The sequence below is a fragment of the Mustela nivalis genome (genome assembly GCF_964662115.1).
Source record: "Mustela nivalis genome assembly, chromosome: 13".
In the NCBI taxonomy this organism is placed as follows: Eukaryota; Metazoa; Chordata; class Mammalia; order Carnivora; family Mustelidae; genus Mustela; species Mustela nivalis.
In genome coordinates, this window is record NC_139032.1 from 83,658,847 (window position 1) to 83,679,683 (window position 20,837).

The window sequence follows — 20,837 nt, forward strand, 5'->3', positions numbered from 1 at the left end:
TTTCTGAGCTTGGTGGGGTAGGAGGTTTTAACAGAGGGAAACAGACCTGAAAGGGCTGGGCCTTGGAAGGGGTTTCACAGTGTAATGACCCTGGGTAAGTCTTCCCTCCCAACCCAATGCCCACCTTCATTCTCTAAATCGAGCAGGAGAGGCACAAACTAGGCCCAAAGCTGCCTGTAGCCTTCTTCACCTCACCTCAAATACCTTGTGAGCCAGGGTGACTCACATCCCCAGGACGTGGGAGAAAAACAGAAAATAAAAGCTTAAAAATAAGTAAACTTAGGCACTTGGCTGGCTCAGTCGGTAGAAAATGAGACTCTTGGTCTCAGGGTTGTAAGTTCGAGAGAGTTCGCCTGCTCTGGTGCCTGAGCAGGGGGGTAGAAGGGGAGGGGGAGGGGCAGAGGAAGAGAGAGAAGATGACCCCCCCCCCCCCAGTCAGGAAGCGCGGTGCAGGAAGCACGATGCCGGGCTCAAACCCAGGACGGTGAGATCATGACTTGCGCTGAAATCCAGAGTTAGCCACACAACTGACTGGGCCAACCAGGGGCCTCTGAACAAATTCCACTTTTATATAACATCACAATTTTACATGTTATTGCTTTTTCCTATTTTGTTCACCTGGTAAATTTATTTATTTATTTATTTTCACCTGGTAAATTTATATTCATAGTTCAAGACATGCAAATGACACCTTTTCAGTAAAACCTTTCTTGAAAATCTAATGACAGTAGAGGCTTCTTCAGTGACTCCATTAGAAATCATATCTAGAGGGACGCCTGGGTGGCTCAGTCAGTTGGGCGTCTGCCTTCAGCTCACATCATGAATCTGGAGCCCCAGGATCAAGCACTGCATTGCGATCCCTGCTCAGCAGGGAGCCTGCTTCTCCCACTGCCCCTCACCCACTCATTCTCTCTCCCAAATAAATAAATAAAATCTTAAAGAAATCATACATATAATTACACACATCATACACATTATATGTATAATATACATTTGATGTATATTGTACAGTATACATATACACAATTATACATATTATATGTGTAATTGGTTGATTATACATACGTATAAGCAAACTGTTATACATACAATCAAACAATTATTTGTTTAAAAAAGTATGACTCATCCTTTAGATCTATACTGTCCAAAACTAGTGATTAGCCACATGTGGTTACTTTGCATATGAAACATTGGCACTCTACACTGAGATGTGCTGGGGTGCCTGGGTGGCTCAGAGGGTTAAGCCTCTGCCTTGGGCTTGGGTCATGATCTCGGGGTCCTGGGATCGAGCCCTGCATTGGGCTCTCTGCTCAGCGGGGAGCCTGTTTCCTCCTCTCTCTCTGCCTGACTCTCTGCCTACTTGTGATCTCTCTCTCTGTGTCAAATAAATAAATAAAATCTTTAAATTGAGATGTATTGGGTGCCTTGGTGGCTCAAGTCATGATCCCAGCGTCCTGGGATCAAGTTCCGCATCAGGTTCCCTGCTCAGCGGGAAGCCTGCTTCTCCCTCTCCCACTTCCCCTGCTTGTGTTCCCTCTCTCACTGTGTCTGTCTCTGTCAAATAAAAAAATAAAATCTTTAATAATAAATAAATAAATAAATAAATAAATAGAGATATGTTGTAAATGTAAAATACAACAAATTTAGCAGACTTATTATGAAAAAAGGATGTAAAAATCTCATTAATAATTTTTATATTGCTACATGTTGAAATAATATTTTGGTATTTTAGTTAAATAAAATATATTATTAAAATTAATTTCATCTGTTTCTTCTTACTTCTTAATGTGTCTAAGAGAAAACTTAAAATCATACATGACTCAATTATATTTCTTTTTCTTTTAAGATTTTATTTATTTATTTGACAGAGACAGCAAGAGAGGGAACAAAGCAGGGGGAGTGGGAGAATGAGGCTCCCTGCCAGGCAGGGAGCCTGATGTGGGGCTTGATCCCAGGATCCTGGGATCATGACCAGAGCTGAAGGCAGCCGCTTAATCAACTGAGCCACCCAGGCGCCCCAGAACAAATAATTATTAAGTAAAACTTTAAAAAGTATCTATCTTTAACAACTGTACCAAGTAATATTAAAAAAAAACCTCAGAGGGACGCCTGGGTGGCTCAGTTGGTTAAGCAGCTGCCTTCGGCTCAGGTCATGATCCCAGCGTCCTGGGATCGAGTCCCACATCGGGCTCCTTGCTCCGCAGGGAGCCTGCTTCTCTCTCTGACTCTGCCTTCCACTCTGTCTGCCTGTGCTCACTTTCGCTCGCGCTCTCTCTCTGACAAATAAATAAAATCTTTAAAAAAAAAAAAAAAAAACTATTAAAAAAAAAAAAAAAACCAAACCTCAGAATAAATGTAATGCAGATATACAAGACGAATCACAGAAAACTATAAAACCCTCAGAGCTTGAAAGTTAAAGACTTACAGAAAATTAAGAATATGCCGTATTTTATACTAGAAGCCTCAAAATTATAAAGACATTAAGATTCCCTAAATTCGTCTATAGATCAATGCAATAAAATCAAAGTATTGATAGATTTGTTTGTGGTAATGGACATACTGATTCTATCACCTACACAGAAATGTAAAGAGCCAATAGCAGGCAAAATAATCCTGAAGAAGAAAATAGAAGAACTGATGCCACTGGATGATACCAAAATAACATTTTGGTATTTTAGTTAAATAAAATATACTATTAAAATTAATTTCATCTGTTAATTTCAAGACTTTTGAAAAGCACCAGGACTGAAGACTGTGGAATGGGCACAAGGAGAGAAAAATTGAACAATACAACAGAATAGAGTTGAAGGACAACCCAAATGTAAATGCTCACTTGATTTATGATACACAACACACAACAGTGGCACTCTAAAGCAATGGGAAAAAATCATTTTACCAAAAAAAAAGAAAGAAAGAAAGAAAAAGAACCAGTACTGGGTCAACTAGATATCTAAGTTAAAAGAAAGAGCATGAATCTTGATTCCTATCTACATTACACAAAAATCAATTCTAGGTAGCCCGGATGTAAATATAAAAGGTAAAATCAAACAGTTCTTACATAAGAATATGGGAGGCAATCTTCATGATCCTGGGATTAATTTAAAAAAAAAAAAAAGTTTATTTAAACAGTTCCCTGAAAGGATTCTTCACTATGGAAAAATTAGATCATTCTGAAAACCAAGAACTGTATTCATTAAAAGACACTACCAGAAAAGTGAAAGAAAGACAAGTTGACTCCCTGTGCAGCTGAAAATCCATGTATAATTTTTGACACCCCGCCCGCTGCAAACTTAACTATAATAGCCTACTGTTGACCAGAAACCTTACCAATAATATCAACTGTAAGTGAACATATATTTGGTACACTGTGCCTATGATATACTGTATTCTTATAAATAAAGTAAGCTGGAGAAAAGAAACTGTTATTAAAATCATAAGGAATAGAAAACATGTCTCTTTGATACTGTCAGTTTATAGATTTCCTAAAAAAAAATCCACCTATAAGTGGACCAGCACAGTTCAAGAACCCGTGTTGTGCAAGGGTCAGCTGTAGCATGTTTGCAGATGTAATTAAGATGTAAATTAACATGCAGTCATACTGCAATAGAGTATTAATCCAATTTGACTGGTGTCCTTAGGAACTGAGGAGAGACAGACACCCAGAGTGAGGAGAATGCCATGTGCAGACACAGACACAGAGGGAAGACAGCCATATGAAGAAGGAGACAGACGGGAATTATGCAGCTGTATGCCAAGGAACACCAAGGATTGCTGGCGACCACCAGAAGCTAGGGGCAGGGAAATGGAACAGATGATCCCTCTGAGTTTCTTCTAAAAAGGACCAATCCTGCCAACACCTTGATTTTGGACTTCTGCCCTCCTGAAGTGTGAGAGCACAAATTTCTGTTGTTTTAAGCCACCCACTTACTGGTAATTTGTTATGGCAGCCCTAGGAAACCAATCCATATACGACAGAATCCTGATACGGATTACAAAATAGACACACAGCAAAAGAGCAACGAGTAGGGACAACTGTTCAAAGAGTCGTTCTGCTAAATACAGAGCATCTGGCAAATTATTGACCTGCCTTGTTGACAATTTCTTTTTCTAGGAAGTCTTTCAACAAAGCAACAAGAGAAACTACTCTGGACTGAATTCTGAGTAAGTGGTTGGCAACACGAAAGTATGAAAGAAACCTGGTTAAGTGTGTATTACATGACACAGGGGGAAACAATGCAGTAGAAAGAGCCCTCCCGTAGCCCAGAAGCCCGAGTATTCCTGTTCCTAACACTTCTTAGTTATGTGATTATGAGCAAACAAACCAAAACTTTAGGTAACACTTTGAGCAGCAAGTTTTTAATTCACAAAAACAAGCAATTTGCACTCGTTCTGTTGATCTCAAATAACTGTTGTGAAGATAGAGCAAGGTTTTTTAGGTGTGAAAGAAGTCTGAAAACACTGTGTCATGTATAATATCCCCAAGGTTATTACTCTGCAGTTTAGTGATGCTTCAAAAGAAAAAAAAAGAGAGAGAGAGAATCATCCTGTAATAAGAGCTAAGGGGAGAGGGCGCCTGGGTGGCTCAGTCAGTTAAGCATCTACCTTCATTCAGCTCAGGTCATGATCTCAGGGTCCTGGGATGGGGCTCCCTGCTCAGAGGGGAGCCGGCTTCTGCCCCTCCCCCACCTCCCATCCAGCTCCTGCTCTCTCACACTCTCTCTCCCAGGAAGGAAGAAGGGAAAGAGAGAAAGAATGAAAGACCTAAGAGAGAACCATCGAGAAAACAATGGAAATACGTTGGAAGTGAAACCAAAATATAGTAAGAAATTTATTCGGACAGAACAGAGAATATATTTATAGAAATCACATGGTAGGAAAGAAATCATTTTCTAATGTACTCAGATTTCTAAAAAGACGAATAGAGATGGAATGGCTGTCTAATTAAGCATCAGCATAAGAGTCTATCACACAGGGGTGCCTCAGTGACTCAGTCAGTTGAGAGTCTGGCTCTTGATTTCAGCTCAGGTCATGATATCAGAGTTCTGAGATCAAGCCCCCCCGTTGGGCTCTGAACTCAGCATGGAGTCTGCCTGTCCTTCTCCCTCTGCTCTTCTGCCCCAACCCCTTCCCTTTCTCGCAAATAATTAAATAATATTAAAAATAAGAAGAAGAAGTGGGCATGCCTGCGTGGCTCAGTAGGTTGGACGCCTGCCTTTGGCTCAGGCTCAGGTCCTGAGATCAAGTCCTCTATCAAGCTCAGCACAGAGTCGGCTCTTCCCTTTGCCTCCTACTCCTCCCAATTGTGCTTTCTCTCCTCTCTCTCTCTCTGACAAATAAATAAATGAAAAAAAAAAGTATCACACATATGTTTTCTCACCTATAAAAAATGAGATATTAATAATAAGGACCCCATAAGGCTGTTGGACAATAAAATGAACTAATGGATATAAAACTGCCCTGTAAATTATGATGTACTCTAGAATTATTAGCCGTAAAACTGTCATACTTGTGCTCAGAACAGAGCACAAATTGAAAAATACTAAGTACAAAAATTTTTTGAATGTGTGTGTATGTGGTTTTCACACATTCACTGTAAAAGGAACAAGAAGCTACTGCTTGGTCCAGATGGTATTCCTATAATACGAACAAACGGCAGTGCTCGGAAGCTGGTCCTTACCAGCATGGAAAGCATGTTCACGTATCAAAGACAGCACAAAACTATCCTGAATTACATGCAAATTATTTTCTGAAAACAATTTTTCAGACTTAATGCAACATGCGACCGAACTTAAGCTACATGCTGTAAGAACAACGTCGGGAGGAATGTGTAGGCACCACACTTCTCCTCGCTCTGTGTCGAGAGCAACTGAATGGACTGAAGGCAAAGAGAGTTTAAGAAAAGAAAGCCAAAGGAGCTAGGTCTTGGAGCCTCAGTCCTGTACACAGAGCCAGAAGGTCATTTGTGAGATGCTGTGCACTAGACTAGGAAGATATTTTGCCTACCGAATGTGGAAGAAGAGAGGTGTTTAACACACACAAATATGCAAATCCAGTACTTACTGAATGGAGGCCTAGCACAGCCTACCAGAAAGCACTACAGTGAAAGAAAGGGAAGGTAGGCATTAGTCAGTCAGTCACCTCAAAACAATGACTATCAACAAGACACATGCAAGGACTATTTATGAGGCTAATGGGGCAGGAAACACAAAAATATACAGAATGAAAGCATCAAAAATACGTACCCTTGAGAATAATGTGAGAAAACATCATCTGAAGCAGCCTAAGGCTAATGATTCATAAAAACTGTCTCCAGTGGGGGAACCCACAGAGGTAGCAGTCAAATGCAATCTAGTGCAATTGAAATAGTTCCATTTATTCATCACATAAAAACTCACGAGGCAATAAGAAGTTCGGGCAAGAATCTCAATCACCAACCAACAAGACATTACTCTTATTCGGCATAGGAAGAAGTACAGACCACACAGACTTTTTCTTCTTAATCACAAACAAAGATGACAGTGGCAATAGCCAGAAGTCTGTGTCTATAGTACACTAAAAACAGACAACATGAAAAGCATCTGGGGCCACCCAAAACCACCATCTCAGCACACTCTGAGAGAAAGCTGTTAGTCATGCAAATATTAGGTCACACCTGATTTGTGTTAAGCAGAATGAAAAACAAAAACAAAACAGCCAATAACCCATTAAAAGATACTTATGATCTATACCATGACAATTTGGGATTCCTAAATTACAGGTTTTATCTGTAATAAATTGAAAGCCAAGGAAAGAAAATAATAAATTTTTCACTAAAAGAAAAATAAAAGTTACTCTTTCTTTTAGCAGTAACTAATTGATGATATGCCCATATATCTGTATATATACGTATACTAATACAACAGCTTTATTGAAATATGATTCACATACCACACAGTTCACTTATTTAGGTATGTAAGGCAGCGGTTTTCAATATATTCACAGATATACAAGCATCACTACATTCAACTTCAGAACATGTTCTTTTTAAGATTTTATTTATTTATTTGACAGTCAGAGATCACAAGTAGGCAGAGAGGAAGGCAGAGAGAGAGGATGAAGCAGGCTCCCCGTGGAGCAGAGAGCCCGATGAGGGGCTCCATCCCAGGACCCTGGGATCATGACCTGAGCCGAAGGCAGAGGCTTTAACCCACTGAGCCACCCGGGCGCCCCAAATGTTGTACTATTTAATTTCAGAGAAAGAACTGAAAAATTCCAGGTTTTTTTTTTCCTACCTCGGTTACTCAGTGGTTAAGGAAAACCTATTCTCTGAATCTGCGCATGATAACACTACTCTGCAGACATGGTGACAATTACAGAAATTGTAACATGGTACTTCAATAAATTCTAGTAAGAATCTAAACGTATATGTGTTAGCAAACATGTCACTGACTTTTTAAAAAAATCTGGTATTTCATGAAACACGGGGAGACCAAGTAAAGAGGGCTTCCCAGTTATTGATACTCAGTGTTCATGAACATTCAATTGCCAAAAGCAGGAATCAGACCCAAAGGTTTGTGACAGCAATATGTGCACACAGCACTTACTGACAAAGCCCATGAGTACCTCTTTGAATTGCAATGATAAAACAAAATGACATCCAAATTATAAAAGGTACCTCGATTGCCTACATACTACCAGAAAACAGCTTTACGTATGAGATTACTTGTCTGGGGGAAGTTGTTAAGAAAAAAAATCACTTGGGGGCACCTGGATGGCTCAGTCGGTGAGGTGCGCACCTTCAGCTCAGATCTGGGACCAAGCCCCACACTGGGCTCCATGCTCAGCGGGGAATCTCCTTCTCCCTTTCTCTCTGTCTCTCCCCCTGCTTGTGCTCTTTCTCTAATAAATAATTAAAAACTTAGAAAAAAAAACATCACGCTGAAGTGTGTTGAAACAACATGGATTTCTTGTCCCTTGCAGCTAGAGGGAGGGAAACGAGAGCAGGGGACAGGAGAAATCAAGCTCCCAAGTGGCAGACACTATGCTAGGCAATTTATATATATTATTTCATCTTCATATCACCATAAGGTAGACACTGTTACTAGAATTTAGAGATGAAGAAAAGGTTCAGATAAGCTATTTAGCTAGACTTACACAGCTGGAAAAGGACTCCAAAGTCATACTCTTCATTCCAAAGGACCCTCAAGGTCAGCACCCTTAGATAAGAATGCAAAGATTACAAACGGGAATTGTTTGATCTCCAGTACCCCAACCCTTCCAATCCCATGGGTCTTATCTCTCCTTTCCCTTAAAACATAGCTGACCACATTTTTAAGTTTTTTTTTTCCTCTCCCAGTAACTGGAACTCCCTTCTTCGAAAAAAACTACAAGATCCAAAGAATCACTGAAACCATGTTTTTATTTTTAAACAAACTTTGGTTATCAAATCTACCTGTCAAGGAATGATTCTAATTGTTAGCTTTTTGACTTTGGGAATATTATTTAATTTTTCTAAGCTTGAGGAGTTCTTCAATTCTAAAATGAAGATTGCACTATTTTCTTCTCATACAGCTATTATAAGTTAAATTGGACAATAATCATAACATTATAGTCCAGGAAGCACACAAATACAGTCAGTAGAAGGTAGCAAATATTAAAACTGGTCATTTATGGAGCACCTGGGTGGCTCAGTGGGTTAAAGCCTCTGCCTTCGGCTCGGGTCATGATCCCAGGGTCCTGCGATAGAGCCCCACATCGGGCTCTCTGATCCGCAGGAAGCCTGCTTGCTCCTCTCTCTCTCTTTGCCTCTCTCTCTGCCTACTTGTGATCTCTGTCTGTCAAATAAATAGATAAATAAATAAAAATCTAAAAGAAAAAAAACCCAACTGGACATTTATACCATTAGTCACAATACAAACAGTCCAGTGTTTGTTCATTCATTCAACAAATATCAACTGAGAGTCCCCTAAATGCCAGGCATTTTTCTAGATGCTAGAATATAGCAGCGAACAAAATGGGCAAAACCCCTGCTTTCACAAAGTGTACTGTATGGCGGAAAGACAAAAACAGAATAAAATACAAATGAATTAGGGCACCTGGGTGGCTCAGTGGGTTAAGCCGCTGCCTTCGGCTCAGGTCATGATCTCAGGGTCCTGGGATCGAGCCCCGCATCAGGCTCTCTGCTCAGCGGGGAGCCTGCTTCCCTCTCTCTCTCTCTGCCTACCTCTCTGTCTACTTGTGATTTCTCTCTGTCAAATAAATGAATAAAATCTTTAAAAAATTAAAAAAAAATGAATTGAATACTCCAAGTGAGAAGTACTGTGAAGAAAACAGAGCAGGAAGGACAGTGTGGAGTGGGGTATTGTAATAGTTCAGTTTGAGCAGGTGAATGGACATTTGAAAAGGGAAGCTTCAAGCGGAGTCCTGGATGAAGTGAAGGAGGGAGCAGCCCGGGAGCAGGGAGGCTGGGGTTCCAGGCCGACTGAACAAGGACAGCCACTGAGGGAGGTATCCGTGCAGTATGCGGGGTAAGAACAACGGGTGCTGTCTACGCGCACGACACTGAAGAAACCTCAGCTCCTCATCAACTGATAGAAACAGGATTCTTGGCTGCTGTGTTTTGAGAGCCACGGGAGAGATGAAAATCCAGACACTTATTTCCCAAGGCCAGCACCCTGATGTGGGCTGAACGTGCCCCAAAGAGGGATGCCTTCTTCTGACTGGCCTACCCAGCAAGAGAGACTGTCTTCTGCTAATTTGCATAGGGGTACCATGTAGGCCACCTGCAGCCTCTACAGGATTTCCCTTTCAGTCGAATTTATGGGATAGACAATCACCAAAGCAGTGCTGACTCAGAAAAAGAAACAGACTAATTATGCTGAACTAGATTCTATAATGCCATCCATTAAAAAAGGGGTTAAAATGTGAGATAATCCGGGGCGCCTGGGTGGCTCAGTGGTTAAGCCGCTGCCTTCGGCTCAGGTCATGATCCCAGGGTCCTAGGATCGAGCCCCGCATCGGGCTCTCTGCTCAGCAGGGAGCCTGCTTCCTCCTCTCTCTCTCTGCCTGCCTCTCTGCCTACTTACGATCTCTGTCTGTCAAATAAATAAATAAAATCTTTAAAAAAAAAAAAAAAAAAGTGAGATAATCCCAACTTTCATTGTTGCTTTTTATCTGAATGGTGAATAAAAATATTTTTAACCTAATAAATTAAATAAGACCATGTGATTTATAGTGGATCTGCATTCTGAAGCTTCAACCTAAGTACAAGTCCAAACTCCAACATTTTCAGCCAAGTCACATAGCTTACTGTGTAACCTAACTTCAATTTCCTCATTTTTAAGCGAGGATAATGAACACTTCCCTATCTCACCAGCTACTGAAATAAGCTCTAATTAAATGTATTCAGTTTTTCTTATTAAGATAATCAAGTAAAAAAGTAAGGGGTGCCTGGCTCGCTCAGTTGGTAGACCATGTGATTCTAGATCTCTGGGTTGTAAATTTGAGCCCCATGTTGGGTGTACATATTAGTTAAAAACAAAATTTCAAAAAGAAAAGTAAAAAGGTAAATCCAAAGACATCTGACCCTTCAACAACATGGGTTTGAACTGTGTGGGTCCACATATACACACATATTTTTCTAAATAAGCACCGTATTGTAAATGTATTTTCCTTACACTTTTCTTAATAACATTTTCTTTTCTCTAGCTTCCTTTATTGTAATAATATTGTATATAATACATATAACATATGAAATACACTTTAATCAACTGTTTATGTTACTGGTAAGGCTTCAAGTCAACAATAGGTTATTATTAGTTAAGTTCTGGGGAGTCAAAAGGTACACATGGATTTTCAACTGTGCATGGAGTGGGTGCCCCTAACCCCATATTTTTCAAGGGTCAACTGCATGAGAAGTAGACAACGTTTTTATTAGGGAAAAAGACCTTGTGTCTATCAAAAGACTTTAAACTAAAAAGGCTAAAAGAATTCAAATAAATCAATAGCCCAAATTAAAAAAATAAAATGTTTTGCTGCTACGGAGTTCCATCTGTTCCTGCTGCTTATAACCCACCCAGAGGGTCACTATGTGCTGTGACAATGACGATGCGATCAGAAGAACAGAGCAGTCCTGCTGACTGAGGATTCCTCATGCGGGCACCCAGTGTCAGACCAACTGGAGTCCCCCCTCCTCTGGGTTAATGCCATCCTATTCTTCTGTCAGACCTCTACTCTTGGCAAATGCAAGCCCTGTCCTTAGCACAAGAAAGTAGTCCTTTGGTGGCCTATTTGGAGGTCATTAAACTGATTTAAGTGTATCCACCCTCACAAAACTTTTCTGGATCAACCCCGTCAGAAATGCTTTGTTTTGCCCCGAACTCTAAATTACGTTCCCCACACAGCTCAGCTGCCTCACGTCATGGACATTCCTGCACGGTCCCCATCTCCTTGCTAGACTGTAAGCTCCTTGAAAGCAGTCGCTGTCTCCATCTTTCCTCCAAGCACCCCAAGCAAGAGCCGCGAAGTCCAAAATATGAACTGGTCATCAAGGCAGCGAAGGGCAGGCACGGCTGCAGATCTGGAGACACTGCGCGTGTGGACTGAAAAGACCAAAGATGGTCGACAGGAAGGAAAAGTGACGGATGATCTGTGGAAGCTGCGACTCCGCATTTCCCTGAGCATCTGGAAGGGAATGCCAAGTAGTTGCCCTTAAGTGGATGAAAAAAGGCTCACGTTCAATCCTCAAAGAAAGACATCTATAATCGCATCAGCATGGTGGGACGTAAGGGAGCTACAAATACCTTTTGAAGATAAGGAAATCATGTAAATTCCCACAGTCTTCTGATCCACAAATATGCCGATTAGTCACCAGGAGGTCAGCAGGTCTTCTACAAAGATCTGTTTGGGGCCAGCAGAGGTGTGACACAGCAGAGTGGAGAGCACCCGCACCAAACTGGCGGGACTCAAATCCTGGCTTCACCACCTAAAATCTGAACAGAGCCTTGTGGTCTCAGCCAAGCTATTTGACCGCTTTGTGCCCCAACTTACCCATATGTAAGATGGGGATAATAATAGGATCTGCTTCTTAGTGTTATCACGAAAATTAAATGAGAATGTATGTAAAGTGTTTGGGGAAAAGCGTGGCACACATTAAAGAGGTAGGTTTAAAAGTAGGAGTACTATTAATTTATCATCTAAACTGGGACAGTTCTGAAAAGGGATACTATGAATAATTACATCAAGACTGTTGGAAACTGAGACTGTATCAGGCAAACCAGGACATGTGGTCACCCTGTAAGTCTCAGAAGAAACCACAGGATGTGACCAGGGAGCAGAATTCCCTGCTTCATCTCTTTGTATGGAGACCACCCATAGATACAGGTACCAAATGTTAGCATCCCAATTATAGTCTCCTGTTTGCACATATGTTAGACTATGTTTTGTTCTAAATAAGTGGTTTTCATTAATATATTAACCAATATTGACACAATCCTCTCGAGATTAATAACAACCATCCCACAAACACTGAAGATACAGTGAAGCTATCATATCAGCCAGAGAGATGGTAAGACTCCTTGCCCTCAAGAAGCTAAGCCCCAGTTAAATGATTCCTGCAGGTACTTTCCACTAATAGTTGCCAAAGGCCACTGCTATAAGCAAATACACCAAAGCAGGAAGGTATCTCAAAGAAATATTGGAAAAGATGGATAGATGGAAAAATGAACACAGTAAAGAGAAATACACTATGTTACATGGTACTGCCAAATAGATGTAGACATTCTAAGAATTTTTTTTTTTTAATTTGACAGACAGAGATCACAAGTAGACAGAGAGGCAGGCAGAGAGAGGGGAAAGCAGGCTCTCCACCGAGCAGAGAGCCCGATATGTGGCTCAATCCCAGGTCCCTGAGATCATGATATGAGCCGAAGGCAGAGGCTTTAACCCACTGAGCCACCCAGGCGCCCCAACGTTCTAGAAAGAAAACACAAAATTCGCAGGAAGTATTTGCGGCAAACAGCTTTGTTTGCTCTGCAGTCCCCATTTCCCGTGCTTTGTGCAATTACTGTTCTTGCCGTTGCATTCTGTGCACTCTCAGTTGGAAAAAAACCCAAAAACGCTTCCATTGGAAAGAAAACATAATTCAAGGGAGAGAGAGAGAAAAAGAGGGGAAAAGGAGGGAAAGAATGAATCAATCAGAGAAACTGTTACTTGCATGTGTAAGATTAAAAGCTCAAAGAAAGAGACCTCAAGCTTGACAGACAGGCACTGAAATGCTTACAGACGAAGCGATGGGATATCTGAGATTTGCTTCAAAATACTCCGTGTCATGGGGCGCCTGGGTGGCTCAGTGGGTTAGGCCTCTGCCTTCGGCTCAGGTCATGATCCCAGGGGCCTGGGATCGAGTCCCGCATTGGGCTCTCTGCTCAGCAGGGAGCCTGCTTCTCCTCATCTCTCTCTCTGTCTGTCTCTCTGCCTATTTCTGATCTCTCTCTCTCTCAAATAAATAAATAAAATCTTTAAAACAAACAAACAAACAAACAAAATACTCCGTGTCAGGTGAGTAGGTACAGATACAGATAAAGGCAGATTGGCTCTGTATTTATGATTGTTGAAGCTCAGTGATGAGTACACAGGGGTTAATAATTCACCTAATTTTCTCTGGGTTTAAAATTTTTCATAGGAAAAGGTTATTTTTGATTCACGTAAAGTATGGTTTGATTCACATAAGCATGGTTATGAAAGCACTTCTCTCTATTCTTCTAGCTATACCTATGCATGGAAAGACACCTGGGATAATGTTCAGCTACTGTTTATGATGCTTATGTCTGGGTGGTGAGATCTGGGATAGCTTCATTACTTTCATTCTTGAACTTTTTACATAACTTAAATTCAAAATAATAATGTTGTTTTCCCAAAAATAATGGGCTGATATTTCTTTTTTAAAAGAGTTATTTATTTGAGAGACAGAGAGAGAGACCATAAGTGGGAGGGGCAGAGGGAGAAAGAGAGAATTTCACACAGACTTTGCAGTGAGCACAGAGCCCAATGTGGGTCTCCACCTCATGACTCCAAGATGATCATGATCTGAGCTGAAACAAAGAGTTAGATGCTTAACCAACTGCACCACCGAGACACCCCTAGAGTGATATTTCTTTTTTCTTTTTTTTAAGATTTTATTTATTTATTTGACAGAGAGAGCACAAGCAAGGGGAGTGGCAGGCAGAGAGAGGGGGAGAAGCAGGCTCCCCACTGAGCAAGGAGCCCGATGTAGGCCCTGTACCCAAGATCCTAGGATCATGACCTGAGCTGAAGGCAGAAGCCCAACCGACTGAGCCACCCAGCTGCTCCTGGAGTGAAATTTCTTAAACAGAAAGGCTAACATCCAATATCACAAAATGTTAACAACAGTTGAATTTGATCGGTGGGAATATGAATGATTATTTTCTGTATTATTTTTAATTAAAAAATAAAGTACTTGTGAAACTTTTCCAACATAAGCTTTCTCAGTCTTGGAACTACTGACATTTTAGCCCAAGTGATTCCTTGTCCTGAGCACTACTGGGTATCTAGCAGCATCCCTGGCCTCTCCCTGCTGATACTAGTAGAAATACAACCACCTACTATCGTAACAACTAAAAGTATCTCCAGGTATTATCAACTGTGTCCCTGGAGGTAAAAATCCCCTCTAAGAACCCACTGCCCTAACGCGTATCTTCTCCAAAGCAGTCTCAAGTCTGCAAAATATAAATTCCCCAATCCTTAGGTATATCCTGCATATCTACTACTAATTTTTAACTATCTTTTCTTTTTCTTTTCTACAATTTTCTTTCTTATTCTTAGTTCACTTAATAATACTCTACTTGTAGTTCAGACTACCTCAGGTATATAAACCAATTTTGCTGCTGCCGATTTAATGATTCAATTAAAAAAAAAAATACTGCTTCTGACACTTCCTTTATTCAGTTTCAAAGCCTGAAACTAAAATCTTAAGACTATATATAGTACTACAACCTTCAAGATTATGGGAAAAAGCAATAAAGGTTATATAATCCAATCTCCTTAAAATATACTACTCAACCTTTGGTCAAACTAAACAGTCCCAAGGCATGCCCCAAAGCAGAGTAACTCATACAAAGATGAAAGCTCACAGGATAATACAATTGTCATTTAGCCTCTTACAACTCAAATGAGACGTGCAGACCAGCCGCATGAGCATCACCCCAGACCTACTAAATCAGAATCTGCATTTTAACAAGCTCTCCAGGCAATATGTATGCACATCAAGCTTAAGAAGCTGTTTTTGAGGGTGCCTGGATGGCTCAGTGGGTTAAGCCTCCGCCTTTAGCTCAGGTCATGATCTCCGGGTCCTGGGATCCTGGGATCGAGCCACACATCAGCGCTCTGCTCAGCGGGGAGCCTGCTTCCCCCTCCTCTGCCTATTTGTGATATCTCTTTATCTCTCTCAAATAAATAAATAAAATCTTTTTTAAAAACACTGTTTTTGACATAAACTGGCTTGAAGCTGAAGTCTAGTGGGCTATATTCTTAAAATAGAGATTAAGTTTCTTTTATTTTTAGAGATGAAATAAATACTGTACAGTTACAAAACAGCCAAAGGGTGAGAGAAAAATTAATGGAATCCACCTCTATCACCTCCCAAGAAAACTAGCTATAATCTTATAAAACCATTCTCAAAGATGAGACAAACGCCATATTTTAAAATCAAGCTGAGAAAACCAAACAGTTATTTATTATGGATCCTTCCAATTAAGCAAGAAGAATTTAATTAAGTCTCATTGTAAAGACCAAAGCTAGTCTCAATAACATAAAGCTATAGTTCCCAAACCTGGCTGGATTATCCTTGAATGTTCATTCTTTAAATAAAGATTTCTGAGATCTACTTCCAGATACGATTCAGGAGGGCTGGGATTCTCTATTTTTTTTTTTCAACTATTTTAGTCATTTCTGATGATTGGTTCTATCTGAAAATCACTGTCTAAAGAGGGTAAAAAAAGATACCACTTTCTCATTACTTTTTAAAATAATGGACATGTTATGTGGCCTGTTTCAAATAAGTAATATGTAAAAGACTAAAATAAGGGACTAATCAGTTCTGGGGGCTTCAGATGAAGGGAGATCATGTGTTTTCAAATTATCCACACCACGTGTGTTTTCTAATCTATCCACATTAGAAAATGGTGGTCTGAGCCACCAATCATGAACTTCCCTGGAAGAAACTAGCCATTTCTGAGTGTCTAAAGTTGAACTCAATTTGGAATGGCCACAACTAGCAACCTTCTTTAGCACTACAGTCCACACAGTAGGAACACAGAAATATTTTTTCAGGGGCTCCTGGATGGCTCAGTGGGTTAATAAGCCTCTGCCTTGGGTTTGGGTCATGATCTCAGGGTCCTGGGATTGAGCCCCGTGTCGGGTGCTCTGCTCAGCAGAAAGCCTGCTTCCCTCCCATCTCTCTGCCTGCCTCTCTGCCTACTTGTGATCTGTCTGTCAAATAAATAAATAAAATCTTTTAAAAAGTAAAAGAAATATTTTTTCAATGAACAAATGATGAACGCTGTAAGATTCTATGAAATTTAAGCCAGATAAGCTATACTGCCCTGTGCAAGCAAGATTACAACAAGGCCTCTAGAAAGGTTTAGATTTCAAGAAGGAGGAAAAGAAACAGAAGAGGAGGGAGTGGAAGAGAAAGAAGAGGAGGAAGAAGAAAAAATAGAAGAAGAATTTTTCCAAGACAAGTATTTTAGTGGCAACCTAATGGCCTGTTTCATGAATCCATCCGTTCTTTTCATCTCCCTGTTAACATCATCTCCCTAACTTAATGTCATCTACACTGGAGCCTCGTGACTAGTTCTTCCCGCATCTGCTCCTGAACCCCTCACTTCATTCCTGACATAGCATCGAGACTAATGTTTTTTTTTTTAAGATTTTATTTTTATTTTTATTTTTATTTATTTATTTGACAGAGAGAGATGACAAGCAGGCAGAGAGGCAGGCAGAGAGAGAGGAGGAACCAGGCTCCCTGCCGAGCAGAGAGCCCCATGCGGGGCTCGATCCCAGGACCCTGGGATCATGACCCGAGCCGAAGGCAGCGGCTTAACCCACTGAGCCACCCAGGCGCCCCGAGAGTAATGTTTTTAAAGGTCTTTGAGATAGATCCAGTGAGTCAAATAAGAAATGAGTTCAGCTGTCGGGCGCCTGGGTGGCTCAGTGGATTAAGCTGCTGCCTTTGGCTCAGGTCATGATCTCAGGGTCCTGGGATCAAGTCCCGCATCGGGCTCTCTGCTCAGCGGGGGGCCTGCTTTTCTCTCTCTCTCTGCCTGCCTCTCTCTCCATCTACTTGTGATCGCTCTCTGTCAAATAAATAAATAAAATCTTAAAAAAATGTTTAAAAAAAAAAAAAAATGAGTTCAGAAGTCAGACCTCCTCCAGATACAACACTGGGGTTCCAAAACAGCAGCAACAGCATAGGTCTTGGTCTGTTCAAGCTGCTCTAACAAAATAGCCACAGACTAGGTAGCGATTAACACAGAAACTGACTTCTCCCAGTTCTGGAGGCAAGAAGTCTGAGATCAGACTGGCAGCACATTCAGGCAGGGGCTTTCTTCTGGCTCACAGACTTGTGCCCTCACATGGTGCCCAATGGTTCAAAACAAGCTCTTGGGAGCTTTTTATAAGACACTAATCCCATGAGGTTCCACCCTCCTAACTTAAAACACGCCCCAAAGGCCCTACCTAGTAAGACCATTACCTCTGGAAGTTTGGATTTCAATACATGAAACTGGGGGGAACACAAACATTCAGACTGCAACCGCTTCCTTAACCAGACATCCTTAACCAAGGTCTTCCAGGGGTATGACCTTGGCAGTAATTCTAGATCTTCTGATTCCCTTGGTTCCTGCCTGCTTTCTAAACCATTAAACCAATATTTCCATCAGTGCTCTGAGGTACTTGACAACCTTCCAATAAATTCCTTTTCTGCTTAACTTGGCTGGAGTTAGGGGCTATAATTCTCAACCAAGAACCTTCCCTGGAACAATGCCATGTCTCCCCTCCCCCCACCCATTCCCTTTTAAAGACCTGCCACTCACTGAGTTTTGCCTTCCCCAAATGGGTATAATTAAAAAGCAAAAATTCTAAATACCATTTACATTACCAAACATGCCAGTACACTACACACTCCTGCACAGGGTCACCCTGGCATGTACTGTAGTCTCAGCTGGTAATGCTCATCCTCAAAATACCAGTGTGGCTAGTTCTACCATCTCACTCTTGTCTCTGGCCAAATTGCCTTATTAGAGAAGACTTCTCTGACCAGTCTATATAAAACAGAAAGACCCTTCCTTATAGTACATTATTTTTCTTCAAAGTTATTATCACCATCTGATACATCGTACATTTGCTTATTTATATATATTCTATGTTCAGTCACAACATAAACTCCACAAGGGTAGGGACTTTTGTTTTGCCACTTCCCTATCTCCAGTGCCTGCAACAGAGTCTGGCACCTAAGAGCTGCTCAACAAACTCTTGTGGAAGAAATTACTATGCAAATTTTACTTTTTTTTTTTTTAAACTAATTTATTTATTTGAGGGAGAGAGAGAGCATGAGCGGGAAGGAAAGAGGGAGAGAGAATCTCAAGCCAACTCTGCCCTGAGCACAGAGTCTGATGCTGGGATGGAGCTCATAACATTGAGATCATGACCTAAGCTGAAAGCAAGAGTTGTATGTTTAGCTGACTGTGCCACCGAGGTTCCCCTAGCTTTTTTTATTATAAAAATTTATTTTAGGAGGGGCGCCTGGGTGGCTCAGTGGGTTGAGCCGCTGCCTTCAGCTCGGGTCGTGATCTCGGGGTCCTGGAATCGAGCCCCGCGTCGGGCTCTCTGCTCAGCGGGGAGCCTGCTTCATTCTATCTCTCTCTCTGCCTGCCTCGCCGTCTGCTTGTGATCTCTGTCAAATAAATAAATAAAATCTTTAAAAAAAAAATTTATTTTAGGGGCACCTGGGTGGCTCAGTGGGTTAAGCCTCTGCCTTTGGCTCAGGTCATGATCCCAGGGTTCTGGGATTGAGCCCCGTGTCAGGCTCTCTGCTCAGCAGGGAGCCTGCTTCCTCCTCTCTCTCTGCCTGCCTCTCTGCCTACTTGTAATCTCTGTCAAATAAATAAATAAATAAAATCTTTTTAAAAATTTTATTTTAAAAACTACACTTATTGTGGCTAGCACTGGGTAATGTACATAAGTATCCAATCACCATGCTATACACCTGAAACTAATAAATGCTGTATGTCAACTATACTTCAATAACAAAAACTTTAAAAATAAAAAATAAATGGATATTGGGCTGCCCGCGTGGCTCAGTCATTTAAGCATCATACCTCTTTTCTTTTTTAAGGCTTTTATGTATTTCTTTTTCAGAGAGAGAGAGAGAGCAGAAGCAGGGAGACTGTCAAGCAGAGGAAGAAGCAGATGCCCCGCCAAGCAAGGAGCGCAAGTCAGGACTCGATCCCAAGACCCCGGGATCATGACCTGAGCTGAAGGCAGACCCTTAACCAACTGAGCCACCCAGGCATCCTGCATCTGACTCTTGGTTTTGGCTCAGGTCATGATCTCATGGGTTGTGAAATCAAGCCCTGTGGAGGGCTCAATGCTCAGGACAGAGTGTGCTTAAGTTTCTCTCTCTCCCTCTCCCTCTCCTCTCGCTTGCACACACACTCTTTCAAAATAAATAAATAAATAGGGGCGCCTGGGTGGTTCAGTGGGTTAAGCCTCTGCCTTCGGCTCAGGTCATGATCTCGGCGTCCTGGGATCAAGCCCCACATCGGGCTTTCTGCTCGGCGGGGAGCCTGCTTCCTCCTTTCTCTCTGCCTGCCTCTCTGCCTACTCGTGATCTCTCTCTCTCTCTGTGTCAAATAAATAAATAAAATCTTTAAAAATAAATAAATAAATAAATAAAATCTTTAAAAAAATAAATGGATCTATAAACATGCATTAATTACTTTCACACACACACACACACACACACACACACGCAGGTTGTGATAGAAGTATGTGTCTCCTAGATCTCCCTTCAAAGAAGGACATAGTGTCCTGTTTGCTGGGAATGCTGCCACCCCTTCAGGGATCATGCAGAGCTGCCTTTCCCAAGGTCATGCTCCCCCCAAAGCGGCCTCCATCCAGTGACTGATGGAGAGAAGGGTATAATGGTACAGCCATTTCAGCCCAACCACTCTAGGACAACTCTTAGGCCACTTCGGCTCTAGGCTCTCTAGAGAGTCAGCTTGGACGGTTGTTCAGAACAGAGCTGTACCTCAACTTCTGCCAGATTCTGTCTCTTTCCCATCCCTCCCACAGGTACTAAACACAACAGCACTTCTCAACATCCTATACCCTAAACTCAACCTCAAATTCTGCTTCCAGAAGACCCTGACCTGGAGCATGCTTGTTAAAACTAAGAAACAAACAAACCAATAAACTTCATCCTTATAAAGTGGAAAACTAACATCCCTGTAACAGATCATCCTATGATACGCCTTTTCTCCTGCAGAAATGGTTACATAACGAGAGTCCTCTATTTTTAACTAGGCCTACGGCTAACCAGTAAAATCTATTCTTCCATGCCTCCAGGTGTGGCCATATAACTAAGTTATGGCCAGTGAGATCTGAGCTGAAGTGATGTGCATTTCCAGAACTTGACTTTAGAGGAGTCAATGTGCCCTTTCCCTCTGACCTTCCCCCTTTTTTTGCAAGGAAAGGTGGACGTAATACTGAGTATCTCGGACCATGCACATGTGGGCAATAACCTGTAACAGCGCAACCAAATACAAGGAGCCCAGACCCCC

The 20,837-nt window shown here is 41.5% G+C and overlaps 1 protein-coding gene across 9 annotated transcripts in view; it reads right to left on the bottom strand.

The window, feature by feature from the left end:
• SCAI (suppressor of cancer cell invasion) overlaps nt 1–20,837 on the bottom strand; it is a 143,147-nt gene that overhangs the window by 77,805 nt on the left and 44,505 nt on the right. The window contains exon 1 of one of the 9 annotated variants that reach the window (XM_082695539.1): nt 8,134–8,195. The exons of the other annotated variants lie outside the window; for them this stretch is intronic. The gene's annotated coding sequence lies outside the window, so the exon portion shown is untranslated. Of the gene's footprint in view, nt 1–8,133; nt 8,196–20,837 lie in introns of those variants that run through there. 9 annotated transcript variants of the gene reach the window in all.